This window comes from Arachis ipaensis, chromosome B5 (genome assembly GCF_059453495.1).
Source record: "Arachis ipaensis isolate K30076 ecotype BB chromosome B5, ASM5945349v1, whole genome shotgun sequence".
Classification (NCBI taxonomy): Eukaryota; Viridiplantae; Streptophyta; class Magnoliopsida; order Fabales; family Fabaceae; genus Arachis; species Arachis ipaensis.
The window spans coordinates 104,469,228-104,474,754 of NC_142440.1; the positions used below are offsets into that span (position 1 = coordinate 104,469,228).

Below are 5,527 nucleotides of genomic sequence, written 5' to 3' on the forward strand. Positions count from 1 at the left end.
CGTATAAATTATCCGCTCATCACAACACCAAACTTAAATTGTTGCTTGTCCCCAAGCAACTGAAAATCAAATAGGATAAAAAGAAGAGAATATACTACAAATTCCAAACTATCAATGAAACAGAGCTTCAATCATATGAGCGGGACTTATAGCTTTTTGCCTCTTGAATAGTTTTGGCATCTCACTTTATCCATTGAGGTTCAGAATGATTGGCATCTATAGGAATTTCAGATTTCGAATAGTGTTATTGACTCTCCTAGTTCAGTATGATGATTCTTGAACACAGCTTCTTTATGAGTCTTGGCCGTGGCCCTAAGCACTTTGTTTTCCAGTATTACCACCGGATACATAAACGCCACAGACACATAATTGGGTGAACCTTTTCAGATTGTGACTCAGCTTTGCTAAAGTCCCCAATTAGAGGTGTCCAGGGTTCTTAAGCACACTCTTTGTTTTTGCTTTGGACCTTGACTTTAACCGCTCAGTCTCAAGTTTTCACTTGACACCTACACGCCACAAGCACATGGTTAGGGACAGCTTGGTTTAGCCGCTTAGACCAGGATTTTATTCCTTTGGGCCCTCCTATCCACTGATGCTCAAAGCCTTGGGATCCTTTTTAAGGGTTATTGCCTTTTGGTTTTAAGGGTTATTGGCTTTTTCTGCTTGCTTTTTTTTCTTTTTCTTTCTATATTTTTTTTTCCGCCTATATATATATTTTTTTTCTGCAAGCTTTGTTCTTTGCTGCTTTTTCTTGCTTCAAGAATCATTTTTATGATTTTTCAGATTATCAAATAACATGTCTCCTAGTCATCATTCTTTCAAGAGCCAACATATTTAACATTCTTAAACAACAATTTCAAAAGACATATGCACTGTTCAAGCATACATTCAGAAAACAAGAAGCATTGTCACCACATCAATATAATTAAACTAAGTTCAAGGATAAATTCGAAACTCATGTACTTCTTGTTCTTTTGATTTAAAACATTTTTCATTTAAGAGAGGTGATGGATTCATAGGACATTTATAACTTTAAGACATAGTTACTACTACTAATGATCATGTAATGAAGACACAAACGTAGATAAGCACATAACATAGAAAATGAAAAACAGAGAAAGTAAGAACAAGGAATGAGTCCACCTTAGTGATGTCCTTGAGCTCTTCTATGTCTCTTCCTTGTCTTTGCTGCTCCTCCTTCATTGCTTTTAGATCTTCTCTGATTTCATGAAGGATGACGGAGTGCTCTTGATGTTCCACCCTTTAGTTGCTTCCAATAATTGTGTGGAAGAAAATGTATCCCCTGAGGTATCTCAGGGATCTCTTGATTTGCAGTCAAATGTTCTACCACTGAGCTATAGACCCTTGATGGAAGCTTTTGTCTTCCCTTTCCTCTTTCTAGAGGTTTCTCTGGCCTTAGGTGCCATCAATGGTTATGGAAAAAACAAAAAAGCTATGCTTTTACCACACCAAACTTAGAATGTTGCTCGCCCTCGAGCAAAAGAAGAAAGACTGAAGAAGATATGGAGGAGATGGATGGGAGTGTGTAAATGGATAACAGAAGGGATGATCATAAATGGGAAGAGAGATGATGAGGTAGGTGGGGATCCTGTGGGGTCCACAGATCCTGAGGTGTCAAGGCATTTACATCCCTGCACCAATTTAGGCATGTAAAATGCCCTTGCACACAACTCTGGGCGTTCAGCGCCAGGTTGGTGCCCATTTTGGGCGTTCAACGCCCCTTTGCTGCCATTTCTGGCGTTGAACGCCAGAACCATGCTTGTTCTGGGCGTTCAGCGCCAGGATGCTCCCATTCTGGGCGTTCAGCGCCAGAACTATGCTCTGTTCTGGCGTTTGAACGCCAGACAGATGCTCCTCCAGGGTGTGATTTTTCTTCTGCTGTTTTTGATTCTGTTTTTGATTTTTTTGTTTATTTTGTGACTCCACATGATCATGAACCTAAGAAAACATGAAAAACAATAAAAATAAGAGTTAGATAAACATTGGGTTGCCTCCCAACAAGTGCTTCTTTAATGTCAATAGCTTGACAGTGGGCTCTTATGGAGCCTCACAGATGTGCAGAGCTTTGTTGAGACTCTCCAACACCAAACTTAGAGTTTGGATATGGGAGTTCAACACCAAACTTAGAGTTTGGTTGTGGCCTCCCAACACCAAACTTAGAGTTAGACTGTGGGGGCTCTGGTTGACTCTGCTTGGAGAGAAGCTTTTTCTGCTTCCTCTCCATGGTTGCAGAGGGAGATCCTTGAGTTTTAAACACAAGGGAGTTCTCATTCCATTGAAGGAATATTTCACCTCTGTCAACATCAATCACAGCTCTTGCTGTGGCTAGGAAAGGTCTTCCTAGGATGATGGATTCATCCTCTTCCTTTCCAGTATCCAGGACTATGAAATCAGTAGGTATGTAAAGGCCCTCAACCTTTACTAACACGTCCTCTACTTGTCCATAAGCCTGTTTTTTAGAGCTGTCTACCATCTCTAATGAGATTTTAGCAGCTTGCACCCCATAGATTCCCAGTTTCTCTATTACAGAGAGGGGCATGAGGTTTATTCCTGAACCAAGGTCACACAGAGCCTTAAAGATCATGGTGCCTATGGTACAGGGTATTATGAACTTTCCAGGATCCTGTCTCTTCTAAGGCAATGTCAGTTGATCCAGATCACTTAGTTCATTGATGAACAAGGGAGGTTCAACTTCCCAAGCATCAATGCCAAATAATTTGGCATTCAGCTTCATGATTGCACCAAGAAACTTGGCAGTTTACTCTTCAGTGACATCCTCATTCTCTTCAGAAGAGGAATACTTATCAGAGCTCATGAAGGGCATAAGGAGGTTCAATGGAATCTCTATGGTCTCTAGATGAGCCTCAGAGTCCTTTGGTTCCCCAGAGGGAAGCTCCTTATTGATCACTGGACGTCCCAGGAGGTCTTCCTCCTTGGGATTCACGTCCTCTCCTTCCCTTACAGGTTTGGCCATGGCGCTTATGTCAATGGCCTTGCACTCTCCTTTTGGGTTCTCTTCTGTATTGCTTGGGAGAGTACTAGGAGGGATTTCAGTGATCCTTTTACTCAGCTGGCCCATCTATGCTTCCAGATTTCTAATGGAAGACCTTGTTTCATTCATGAAACTTACAGTGGCCTTAGATAGATCAGAGACTAGATTTGCTAAATTAGAAGCATTTTGCTCAGAGTTCTCTGTCTGTTGCTGAGTTGATGATGGAAAAGGCTTGCTATTGCTAAACCTGTTTCTTCCACCATTATTAAAGCCTTGTTGGGGCTTTTGATCCTTCCATGAGAAATGTGGATGATTTCTCCATGTTGAGTTATAGGTGTTTCCATAAGGTTCACCTAAGTAATTTACCTCTGCTATTGCAGGGTTCTCAGGATCATAGGCTTCTTCTTCAGAAGATGCCTCTTGAGTACTGTTGGATGCAGCTTGCATTCCATTCAGACTCTGAGAAATCATATTGACTTGCTGAGTCAATATTTTGTTCTGAGCCAATATGGCATTCAGAGTATCAACTTCAAGAACTCCCTTCTTCATAGGCGTCCCATTGATTACAGGATTCCTTTCAGAAGTGTACATGAACTGGTTATTAGCAACCATGTCAATGAGTTCTTGAGCTTCTGCAGGCGTTTTCTTTAGGTGAATGGATCCACCTGCAGAAGTGTCCAGTGACATCTTTGATAGCTCAGATAAACCATCATAGAATATATCCAGGATGGTCCATTCTGAAAGCATGTCAGAAGGACACTTTTTGGTCAACTGTTTGTATCTTTCCCAAGCTTCATAGAGAGATTCACCTTCTTTCTGTCTGAAGGTTTGAACATCATCTCTAAGCTTGCTCAGCTTTTGAGGAGGAAAGTACTTGGCTAAGAAAGCCGTGACCAGCTTATCCCAAGAGTTCAGGCTGTCTTTAGGTTGAGAATCCAACCATAATCTAGCTCTGTCTCTTACAGCAAAAGGGAAAAGCATGAGCCTGTAGACTTCAGGATCTATTCCATTAGTCTTAACAGTATCACATATCTGCAAGAATTCAGTTAAGAACTGAAAAAGATCTTCAGATGGAAGTCCATGAAACTTGCAGTTCTGCTGCATCAGAGAAACTAATTGAGGTTTCAGCTCAAAGTTGTTTGCTCCCATGGCAGGAATGGAGATGCTTCTTCCATGTAAATTGGAATTAGGTGCAGTAAAGTCACCAAGCATCCTCCTTGCATTATTATTATTTTCGGCTGCCATCTCCTCTTCCTGTTCGAAAATTTCTGAAAGGTTTTCCCTGGATTGTTGTATTTTAGCTTCTCTTTAATTTTCTCTTCAGAATCCTTTCAGGTTCTGGATCTGCTTCCACAAGAATGTTCTTATCCTTGCTCCTGCTCATAATACAAGGAAGAATGGACAGAAATATGATAATAATAATAATAGAGATCCTTTATACCACAGTATAGGGATCCCTTATGTGAGTAGAAGAAAAGAGGAAGAAATTCGAACACAGATAGAAGAGGGGGTTCGAATTTGGTGATGATGTGAGGAAGAGATGTTAGTTAATGAATGAATAAATAGAATAGGATGAGAGAGAAGGAGGGAATTTTCGAAAATCATTTTTGAAAAGGGGTTAGTGATTTTTGAACATGGTTTTTGAAAAATTAGTTAGTATTTTTCGAAAATTTTTTTTTTTGAAATAAAAAAATAAAAATAATTAGTTAATTAAAAAGAAATTTTTGAAAAAGGGGAGGATATTTTCGAAAATTGAGAGGGAGAGTTAGTTAGGTGGTTTTGAAAAAGTTAAGAAACAAACAAAAAGTTAGTTAGTTAGTTGAAACAAATTTTGAAAACCAATTTTGAAAAGATAAGTAGTTAGGAGGTTAGAAAAGATATTTTGAAAAGATATTTTTTGAAAAAGATAAGATAAGAAGATATTTGAAAAGATATGATAGGATTAGTTTTGAAAAAGATTTGATTTTTTTTTTTTAAATCACAATTAATGACTTGATTCATAAGAAATCACAAGATATGATTCTAGAACTTAAAGTTTGAATCTTTCTTAACAAGCAAGTAACAAACTTCAAATTTTTGAATCAAAACATTAATTGATTAGTTATTTTCGAAAATTTGATTTAAAAATAAGAAAAAGATTTTTGAAAAATATTTTTAGAATTTTCGAAAATAACTAAGAAATTTGAAAAAGATTTGATTTTTGAAAAAGATTTTGAAAAAGATAAGATTTTCAAATTGAAAATTTGATTTGACTCATGAGAAACAACTTGATTTTAAAAATTTTTGAAAAAGTCAACTCAAATTTTCGAATTTGATGAGAAAAAAAAGGAAAGATATTTTTTTGATTTTTTGAATTTTTATGAAAACATGAAAAATATGCAATGCATGAAATTTTTAGATCAAAACAATGAATGCATGCAAGAATGCTATGAATGTCAAGATGAACACCAAGAACACTTTGAATGTCATGATGAACATCAAGAACATATTTTTGAAAAATTTTTAATGCAAAGA

General features: G+C 37.6%; 1 non-coding gene across 1 annotated transcript; it reads left to right on the forward strand.

The window, feature by feature from the left end:
• The first annotated feature begins 3,754 nt into the window (after positions 1-3,754).
• LOC148565232 (small nucleolar RNA R71) lies at positions 3,755-3,862 on the forward strand. Its single transcript, XR_015884024.1, has one exon. It is a non-coding gene; the product is annotated as a small nucleolar RNA R71 (small nucleolar RNA).
• The last annotated feature ends 1,665 nt before the right edge of the window (positions 3,863-5,527 follow it).